At 40.2% G+C, this 11,400-nt stretch overlaps 1 protein-coding gene across 6 annotated transcripts in view; it reads left to right on the top strand.

The window, feature by feature from the left end:
- LOC309630428 (uncharacterized protein) overlaps positions 1-11,400 on the top strand; it is a 547,317-nt gene that overhangs the window by 149,046 nt on the left and 386,871 nt on the right. The gene's annotated exons all lie outside the window — the stretch shown is intronic.

An 11,400-nucleotide genomic window follows, 5' to 3' on the forward strand; every position in this document is an offset into this window, starting at 1 on the left:
GGTGTGTATGTGTGTCCTTCTACCTCCCTGACTGATTTTAGCCCAGAACACAGGGACTGCTTTTGTTACGTGAAATTAATAAAAAAACAGAGAAGTACATATTCTGCAGGGGCAGTTTGGGTTGGCTGATAGATTTGCGACGTTGCCTTGAGAACTACTCTTCTTCCTTTTCACTGCTTCAAAGAGTAGCAGTAGGACCCAAAGTGAGAGTAACAGGGAGACAAGGAACTTCTCTCACCTCAGGGGGTGTCCACTGACGAGAGAGTGACCTGCCTTTTGGGCAAATCAGCTAATGCTTTGGCATGGTAGGCAGGCATCTGTGAGGGATGCAGAGAAGGGCATTCTGATATAGATGATATTGATGGAGGATAAGCTTAGAAGAGCTCTAAAGTTCCCTTTAATTGAAGGGCTTAGCACTCTGCAGAGAGGGAGAGGAAGAGAGGGTAGGGAAGGGAGGGGGGTGGGGAGAGGGGAGGGGAAGGAGGGAGGGAGGTAGAGGGACAGGAGGAGGAGGAGAGAGGGGAGGGGAGGGAGACAATTAATTCCTTTCCTAATTGTAAATATGCCAGCTGAAGTTTAGAGAGATTATTATTTCAACTACTGAGTGAAGCCTAATATAATTTCCTTTTGATTTGTTCTCTTTTTTTTCCTTTTTTTTGTCCTTTTCTCAGTTTGCTGTGGCTACTCCTCCTCCTTTTACTTTTCTTTCTCCTTTTTAAAAGAAACTGGTAAATAGAAGAATTTTAGTACAGTTTAGTACAACGTCATTGGAAAAAAATCAAGAGTTTATTTTATCTGGGGATTTTAGAAACACCGACTGATAGAAACCATGAGAATGTGCTATGGAACAGAATTGTAAAACGCACAGTCAGTTACACAGGTATTTTAAATCTGATGGTTCTGGGGGTGTGATTTGATTAGGTAATTACCCTTGTAAAGGAGTAACTTAATCTGTGAGACACTCCCCCAGTAGAAAATTCATACTGCCCTGGTTTAAAATAATTTCTTCACAAATTGCACTTAAAAATAATTGGAAATTTTAAAAAACCAAATCTAATTTTTCAATAAAAAAATCAACTTTAAAAATTCCTCCCTGGCAGTCCGGTATTATTAAATATTCTTCTGGATTTTTTTATCTTGCTTTATTGGAAGGAGAAAAACAATTATCTGTAAATGTAATTTTTAATGCATGGTAATAAAAATAAATGGCATAGTTCTGCTGCAGTTCACCTAAATCTTCTTCCCTGGTGGTCTAGTGGTATTAAATAATCAGTACCACATGTATTCATCATTTGCTGACAGCAAAAGAAAAACTTTGGCATTTTATTGTCTGAAGAAACAGGCATGATGCTACTTAGGCTTCTGGGGCGACATTGCTGATGGTCTGTGAAGAAACCTTCATTTTCCTTGCTGGTGGGGCTGCGCTTTTTGTTAATTTACGCGGCAATTAGTATAGAACCAGAGACAGGCACTCTTTACAAGGTTGATTTGAGTTCCTTTTGCAGGTTGCCCTAAGAGTTTTTTAGCTTTTTTTCCTGCATTAATGGGGGCAATGAAAATATATTATATATTGTTAACTCTGTGTTGGATGGGAAACTATTGCAGTTGGGTAGCACCGAAAAATGAGCACTGAGTAAGTCCTCTTTTCTTTGCAATTGTGTTGAAGGTGAATTGTTAGCAATCTCAGGAGAACGTCTCAACACACGCGGCAAACTTTAAACTTGAAAACTGATTCACATTTCTGTTATGTGTGTTAGAAACCATACCTTGTTTCCTCTTGTGAAAAAAGACACACTTATAAAAGCTTAAGTAAGAAAGTTGTCAGTGCCCTTGTTGGGGTATGTAATAAATACAGTGGTTATCTACTGCACCGGAAAATACATTGGTTGTCTGGAGTACACAGATGTGATCTGTATGTCACATTTTAGGAGGTACAATGAAAGGCAAAGTGATCTCATTTGCATACATATTTATTTATACATATTTATTGCCAAAGCAATAAAGTCACTTCTTCCCTAGAAATACATGCCTTACATAATTGAAGTGATTGGTAAAAAAGTAGAGGCATGATGGTTATGAATGTTGATATGTTTAATGAGGTGACTTTTGTCCCCTGATGCATCAGTAGAGGGAAAATGGAGGCCTCACACCAGTTGTTATTTCTGAGGGGGCGGCACCATTTTATAGCAATAAGCCCTGATACAGTGTTGAGTTCAAATCCTACTACCCTTCCTTATTAGCTGTGTCACATCAAGCAACTTAAACTGCCTGAGCCTTAATTTCTTCACTTATAAAATGGAGGATAAGAACACATACCTTATGATGCTAAGGATTGAGTGAGTGATCTCTTGGCACAATGGCTGGCACATACTAAGTGTTCAGTATTTGCTGGCTTAAAAAAAAGAATTATGATGTGAACTACCACTTTCCATGTTTTGGGGGAATTTGTTACTTTAAATTAAAAAAAAATTCTTCTCCAAAATTACTCTTGTCTTGGATCATTCCGTAAAAATGAGATCTTTTTTTTTTTAAAGGGAGATAGTAACCTTGTAAATTCATAAGCTTATATGAATCAGGAAAATTAAATCAAGAAAGAGCAACACTCTCTGACCTCATTTTCCTTAGAAGTTCCTCAAACTGCCTTCAGAGCTACCTTATTTTGACTACCTTAAGCTATGGAAAGAGCAAAATGTGGACATTTAATGTTGTCTCAAATATCCAGAGCTTACCATGCTCCAAAGAGTCTAGAAATAAGAAGTACTCCTTAGGTTGTTACGAGATGCAACTTTGATTTCACAATTTTGAGAAGGTGTGATAACTCAAGGAATTCAAAGCAGAGCTGCAAAACAGATTTCACTTTTGCGGGGTCTTAACACTTCCCCCTCCTTGAATTGGACACGTAGTGGGTGGTGCAGCCTTCTTCCTGAGAAGTCCAACTACGTGGGCTATAGACATTTGCCTCCTCAAAGAGTTTCTCCCATGCCAGCAGTATAAAACAATTAATTTTAACTCTGATAGAAATCTTCAGTTTGTAATGGAAAACATGTGTGCTGGGGTTGAGTGCAGTTGCTGCTGCCAAGCTGTGTGTGGCAAGAGTGAATCTCCACTGAGCTCCAAAGCATTCCTGACTTTATGGCAAGTCTCTCCACTGGAGTCCTTATTAATAGGCTTTAGGTAGGTGGCTTTTTAGTGATCGACTGCAGAGCAAAAAGCTTTTTGTAAAAGGTTTGAAAGGCAGCATTCAAGCCCTGGAGGGAACAGGTTTTAATTTTGTGGTGTTTTGATTTTAAATGATATTCGAAGGTGTGGCTTTGCCATTAAACTTCTCCATTTGATGCTAGCAGCATCCCTGGACTTGTGAGAGACACTCCCCTCACAATGTAGCAATTACTGATTTATGTTCCAGTGATAAGAATGTGTTTTATTGTGGTCATAATATTTGTTCAATTTAACTACTATGCACTGTAAAGTATCATAAAAACTTCTCCTCTGATCAAATGTTATGAGACAAAGGATCATAAGCTGCTCTTGATGCATGCCCTCTCTGTCCGTGGTATCTGTGGGCATGCCACCACAAAGAGAGGACAGACTATGGTCCTGAGGGTAAATTTCTGCATCCTCCTACACATATTTTAAAGTCAGTTCCCAATATAGGTTGTTTAAGCATATCTGATGCTTTCTTGTCATTTGTTGGACTCTTTTTCAAGACTATTATCTATCCCTTTATAAACAAGTTTAGAAAGACTCTTCATTTCTCATGGCTAGATCTCAACTTCTCATCCATCTTTCCCCAGACAGTCTCTTGGGAAGTTGTGAATCTCACTGAGTTTTGCTGTCAACATTTGAACCTGACTTAGGTTCATGTATATTCTATGACCACAGCTAAGGAGAAGGGAAAACCAAAGAGATCCTTCTTATCTTTTATTTTGATCTTTTATTATTAGGTGCCATGGCAAACCTCAACTAAGTAGGCAGGGATATTACCTCGATGCTAGATCACCACACAAGTTCTAGGGAAAGGACTTCTCATCTGTCCTTAAACCGCCACTGTTGGGAGTGATCTCCCTTGGTTCAGATTCTCCAGCAGTTCTCCGTAGCCCTCTGAGTCAAGTCTATGCACCCTTAGTGATCCAGCACCTGATTATGTCTTTAGGCTCATCTCTAGGACTGCCCCACTTCACCCTCACCATCTGTTTTACCCACTAGTCTAACCTCCAGTCATAGGGAACTACTTGAATTCAACAGATTCACCATGTCATATTCTTCAAACCCAGCATCTTCTGAGAAGCCTTTCCTGCTGCCTCAGTGAGCTTCAGTAGCATCCAGTGTGGACCAACTGGAGCTGGGTAGGTGAGGGAAAACATTAGATACTGCAATGGAACCACCTTAAGAGGGTTCTTCTAGGTGCCAGTCCTGTCCATTTCAGTGTGAAATCAAACAAGAAATTATTTGTAAGCCTATTTACCTCTCCTGATAGAATGAAAAGAGTCACATTTTCTGTATATGCTGTATTCCCTCCCATCTCGGACTGAGCTGAGACCGGTTTGTTTCTCAGCAGAGCCTGCTGAGGAAATCCCAGGATTGAGGGAGAAGAGTAGAAACTATTTTATTGTGTAGTTGTTGGGTATTCCTTTGTCCCTTTTCTCCTGCAAAATGTGGTCACTTGTATGCTGGGTAGTGGAAAATTCCTTCATTGTTCAGGCCTAGGTAAAGGGCGAAGCACAGATGCAGACAAGGATGAGACATGTTCAATGGCAGGCATTGCTTCTGGGCAATAATTTGTATTTATCTTTTGAGACTATGTAGATATTTATGTTCACAAATGAAGAGTTTACAAAGCTGATCCCTCTATAGATTTTAAACGTAATTTTTGTTAAAATGCCAACAATTCATTATGTTTTAAAAATTAATTATCGAACCTCTAATAACTTAATTTGTAATCATTAGGCCTAATAGTCATGGAGGGATCATGGAAGGGAGTGGGGAGATAGACTGAGGCAGGGTAGCACCTTGGTAAAGCAGTGGGCTCTGGAGACCTGCTGTGTGGCCTTAAGCAAGTTACTTGGCTTCTCTGTGGCTTAGTTTTCGCATCTATGGAAATAGGAAACGATAAACATATCCATCTCACAGAGTTGTTATGGGGAACGTATGTGTTAACTCATGTAATGTGCTTACATCAGTATCTGACATTTAGCTAATACTTACTGAGCACTTTCTATGATATTTTGGTCACTTATTTATTTATTTTTTAAAGCATCTGCTTGTCTTTAAATACTTCTAAAGAAGTACCAACCATGTCTGTTCACGTGCCTTTCTCCCCACTAGACTCTTGAGTTCCTTTAGCCATCTGTGTATCTGTAGCACTTACTGTGCAGGAAACATCCATAGTTATTTCTTGAATGAATTAATGAGTAAATGGTAGTGAACTACTGCTTCTTCCTGCTTTCTCCTTCATTATGGAAGAATGAAAAAGGAGTGTGAGTTCTGCCACGGTGTATGATTACTCTCTGGGGGTTGTCCAACCACAGCAATTAACAATTCACAAAGATGATTAATCTTACACGGCTGTGCTAGTAAAATAACTTTGATAGGCTCATTGAATGAGAATTTCCCTAAAGGGTCATAGAAGCCATCTTCCTGCTTTTGGGCAGGTGGTTCTAATATAATGTAAGAATGTTAGCTGTGTACTGTTTTTAATAAATCTCCAAGAGAGAGAATTTCTTCTCTTCCTTGGTGCTAATATATAATAATTTAGTGGCCTATATCTCTTAGATAGGAATGTCAATGGGTAGTTTTAAAGGCATTAAAGATTTAGGTGAATTACAATGAAAATGAATGTCAGACTTTGGAGCGAATTCTCATTCAAGTAGCTGTCTTTCCTACTTCAGAAATTCTTTGAAAATAAAGCTTGATAAGTATCAATCCTGTGTTGTGTAACTGGAATCCTATCTAAGACGTCTATTGATATACTGATTGATGTTCCTGATCCGGTCTTTATTGAGTGCCTTCTCTGTGCTAGGCACCAGGCTCTCAGGGCTAAGCTATAGTAGTGTGTACTGTGCATATGGTCCCTGCCCCTTTGGAGCTGGTACTCTAATGATAAAGCTAGACTTTGAACAAGCAATTAAAAGGGCACTATGATTCCATATATATGTGTTAGCATACTGTATTTGTTTTTCTCTTTCTGACTTACTTCACTCTGTATGACAGACTCTAACTCCATCCACCTCATTACAAATACCTCCATTTCATTTCTTTTTATGGGATAGGGAGGGTGGGAGGGAGGGAGATGCAAGAGGGAAGAGATATGCGAACATATGTATATGTATAACTGATTCACTTTGTTATAAAGCAGAAACTAACACACCATTGTAAAGCAATTATACTCCAATAAAGATGTTTAAAAAAAAAAAAAGGGCACTATGTATTTCACAGAAGATCTTGGTCAAGGGAATCTTTCTGGGAGAATGACCTTTAAAGAATAGAAAAGGGGAGAAATTCACTCAGACAAGGATGGAGAAGTAGGCAGGGATCAGATCATGCCAGCTTTTACAGGGCACATGTGGCGGCATTGGATTGTGTCCACTTAGCTAAGCTGAACCGTGTTTCCCAGAAATCCCTTGCTTGTATGATTCTGGGTTGGTTAGGCCACAAAAGACATTTTGCGGGAGATTTGGAAGGCAGAAGTGAAGCACCAGCCATACTTTTCATGCACTGAAGGTTGGTGCAGGGCTTCATGGGCTGCGGCAGATCGTGCATGCTGTCTTAGATCCACTAGCTCACCTTAATGGTATGAGGCAGCACCTGGATCTACTGCTCCTCAAGCTCCCGCCAGATCTCCTACTTTAGCTTCTTCGTGTCCTGGGCCATGAGTGGACAGCTCCATGGCCAAAGTTGAAATTGGAGGTAGTGAGAGGCAGACATGGGTTCCAATTTGTCCTTGTGGATTCCAGTTCATCCTCATGAGTTCCAATTTGTTCTTGCTCTCATCCACATCCAGCTGGCCTTCTGATCACCAGCCTTTCTGATCTATGATAACTTCAGGCTCAGAACTAGATACAGAGGCAATGGCCAAGATAGACTACTCCATCAGCATCCACAATTGTGTAAGGCCTACTCCTTCTATGAAAGCACTTTCTTTATTATAGTGGTTCTTCTTGTCTGGCTGATATACCCTGAAAAGAATTTTGATGCCCTTGAAACCTCCAAGTGGAGGTGTTTTTGTTTCTTTCTCTTCACTTCTGACCAGTAGCTTGTAATGTATCCATATGGCATTTTGTGTTGTTTTTTTCCCTTCTCCTTCTTGAAATCTCTCCAAGATTATGTTACACAGTCTCATCTCTGTCAATTTCTAATATTTAGGTATAGAGTCTTCTCTGCAAAGGGAGAAGGTGCTCATCATTGACCTTGCTAGGTTGTCTTCCTCATCTTTGTCCTTACCTGGGCCTCTTAATGGAAAACAAAAGGCAATGCAAGATGAACGTCCACAGGGACATCTTTTTGTTTGGGTTTTCATGGATTGTGATCACCAAGAGGCTCCTAACCTGCCTCTAGAGGAAAAATGATTGTTGGCCTGTACTGTCCAACCAACCCTTTATGTCTTGGAGGATAGAGATAATTAAAATGGACAATAGTGATTTTCCATTTCCTCTGGCTTTGGATTTTGGCTGCTGGAAATGATGTTAATACCCATGACCAAATAGGAATTTATTGATATCAATTTTCATGTTGCCTACCAAGTTTGGATGCAAACCAGTAACCTCAAACTCCCCATGTACAAAGCTGAACTCTTACTCCTTCCTTTCAAAAATCTGCTTTTTCTCCAGTATTCATTATCTTAGTTAATGACACTGGTATTCATCCTGTTATCCAAACTGGAAACTTGGGACCCATTCTTGCCTCATCATTGGAGACATAGTATCCCATCACTAATCTCTAGATCCATAAACTTCATTTTCTGTGCTTGCCTTACCTTCCTTCCTCTGGATAACAAGTCAGACTGGTCTAAGTGTGCTGGTTTGTTTACTCATTCATTTAACCAACCTTTGTTCCTACTGTATGCCAGCCAGTGAACAGAGTACTGGGGATGCAAAACCCAACAAATTGGAGTCCTTATGTTACAGTTTATATTTTAGTGAAATTATGGACAAATTATTAGGCAGTTGTAATCCAGAGTGGGAACACGTGTGAAGGAAACCTAACCCAATCTTAAGGAATCCTAAAGGCTTGCAGAGGACTGACAGAGTAAGAGTGAGAAGGTGAGGGGATTTGGAGGGGAGGGAAGGAAGAGAGGAATCACTTTTGCTAAGGAGACAGGATTCCTCAGAATCCTCTATTCCACGGGAGCAGGGAAATAGGGGAAGTCTTCAGCTTGTTCTTTCTTTGAGGTTTGTTTGGGATGTGTTTTTTCCAATATTTTGTGTCTAAATTTGTTTCTGGATGTGTGTGTGTGTGTGTGTGTGTGTGTGTGTGTGTACGTACCTATCTCCTTACCTCTTTTTACCTATTTCCTCCCTAATGTCCTCAGACCACAGAAAAAATTGAATTAGATAGGGTAAGATGCTGGGAATAGATTCAAATAGGCTTTCATTCTTCTACAAGTGCCTGATTATGATTTAAGGGAGACACTGATTAAAAACACAAGGGGGAATGGGTCTACATTTTAAGGCACCAACATGCAGGGGCAAATGTGCTTGAAAATGATGGTTCAAAAAACATTGCTCCTGAGGTATGTATGCAGCTGTGATTGGCAAGAAGAGCACAGAGATTTTTGTGTCAGTGTAGGACAAAGCTGAAGTAACCTGGTAGAGACAATATGTGAAACTTCCCTGAGATTTCCAAGGAACACTCAGGTGATTCAGATGCAAAAGTCCACAGAGCTCAGTTTTAAGAAACAGGTGCTCTAAAAGAATCAGCTTAAAATGAGACATTTAATTTCTTTTTTTTCTGTGTCCCCATGGAATTGTTTTCCATTCGTTTTTGGCTCTTCCTGAAGACATTTCCATGTGATGACATAGGGAGAGCACATTTGCAAATCACATTCAGGGTGGTGAGAGATAATGAAATTGAAGTGTCAGCAGTTTGCAAAAGGAAAGCTTTTTTTTTTTTCCCCCTCTCAAGCTCTGTTATTACCTTATTCAATTTGCACTTTATTTTGAAGCACATGTATAGAAATAAGCAAATTATTAATTCAAGCTTGTCTTCAATTTTGTGCTTGGCCTGCAAACCTCTAACATCTCTCCCAGTACCCCAGGCGGACTGCTGAAGGCTTGGTGATAGGCTGAGGTGGTCATATTCATTATTCAATATGAGCTGCAAGCAATTTGATATTTCATGCGAGCATGTGGCAGAGCTGAGAGAGAGGTGGGGGAAAGTGTCATTCAGGGGAATACAGTCTAGGCTACTACAATTTTCATGTTTAGCTGAAGGCTTAACATTAGCTGTGGTCACAGATTCCAAGGATAAGGATAATTCCATTGAGAATTCTGGTTACAACCAGGTATTTTTGTCTCTGTGACCTGTCCTATTTCTCTGCACAGGAGAGCACATCTTGAGCCAGGCCATATGCTCAGCGTCACAGGGCTTTGTGTGTTCCATCTGGAGCGCTGGGAATAATGAGATCCTGAGCAGCAAAGGGCAGAGTTCCTGGAAAGCAGCCATACTTGGTGGAGGTGGGGAATGCTCATGGCCCGTAGCTCCTGGGGCTCTGGAAGAATTTCTAGATGGTGTCTGCGTCGTCTGTCAGTGCCTCCATTCCACTGGTGGGCACTCACACCGTTTGAAAGAGCCCCGGACCTTATGCCCAGTTATAAGAGAAATGTGCCCACAATCTTCCTTCCTCACACAACTAAAAGTGTCTTTTTTTCTGCTCTGTATTTGTAGGTTGCCACCAGGCTTTAGGATTACAGAATGTTAGAACAAAAAGGTCATTAGAGTTCACTTGTTTTAGTGTCCCCATTTTTACCATTTGGAAACTTGGGGTTAGAGAAGTTAGGTGATTCATCCGGGGACACACAGCTAGTTAGATACAGCCCAGGGACCAGATCCCAGATACCTGGATTCCACAATTGAGTGATCTTTCTACTAAGAAGGCAATACCCAGAACACATGGAGAGCTCGATTTATGTGCGCCGACAATGAAAGTTTTTTGTAATCTATCATATTCTCCCCAAATGTTCAGTCCAAGACATATTCATTTTCAAAACCTTCACCATCAGACATCAGCAAATGCCTTCTTGACTATCTGAGAGAGTGTGCCTGCAGCTTTTGGAGTTCTGGAAGCTGAATGCCTGTGCCACCTGCCCGCCATGCTTTCCCTGTGTTTTGTGGATGGATGGCTCGGGTCTTCCATGGCTGATCTGTTAACTGAGTAATATCAGGGGTCACTTTGGGATGAGAACAGTCTGTGTGTTTAGAATAAACAATGTAAATTATTGAGTTATCAGGAAAAATTAAAATTAAAAAAGTCCTCACCCCAGCCATTTCAAATGGTTTCCTTAAGCAACACACCTGTGGTTGATGGTCTAGGTTGCTCCTCTGACTCATTTTGCTTGCTGCAGACTAAAATGACTACTTAATTGGCAGGCAGGGACACTCAGGGCACAAACAGTGCGGCTAAATAGTACAGGAAATAATGGTGTTTTAGCTGAACTGCTGGGGCAAATTAACACAACACTCTATTAGGGTAAAAAGTGAGGTTAGAAACAGGAAGGCTTACGAATCTACTTTCCTTAGAGCAACGTTAAGGAGCTTCTGAATTCCCATTCTGTATTTGCTTTAGCTCTCAGTTTTCATACACACACACACAGACGCACACACACACACACTTGCTCACACAGACATCTGCATACATACTCACATTCACTCACACACACAGTTGTGTTTATTGTCAGAATCCAGGTGCGACTCTAAAGCAGTGGTTTTCCCAGTGTGGTCTGAGGAAACCTGGGGGTGCTGAGATTCAGGGATTCTGTAAAATCAGACTATTTTCATTATAACATTAAAATATTATCTGTCTTTCTCACTCTCATTTTTCATAGTGTACAGTGTTTTCCAGAACACACACAACAGGAGCAGGTGTGAGAATCTGGCAGTTTTAAGTCAGAAATTAAACGGATGTGCAAAGATGTAAAACAATGCCATATTCTTGGTAAATTTTGTTTTGTTCTGCAAAATGTAGTCATTTTACATAAAAATATGTTATTTATATTAACATGTAGTGGGGTTATTATTATTATTTTAAAATGAATCAACAGACATTTTACACATTTCTCAGTTTAAATTTCTAATACGGTAAATATCAATAGTTATAACTCATGTAAACAAAAGTTCTTTGGAGTCCTGCATAATTTTAAAAGTGTAGAGGAGTCCTGAGGCCAAGCATTTAAGAATTGCTTCTCA

The sequence above is a fragment of the Balaenoptera borealis genome, assembly GCF_965194805.1.
Source record: "Balaenoptera borealis genome assembly, chromosome: 6".
Lineage (NCBI taxonomy): Eukaryota > Metazoa > Chordata > Mammalia > Artiodactyla > Balaenopteridae > Balaenoptera > Balaenoptera borealis.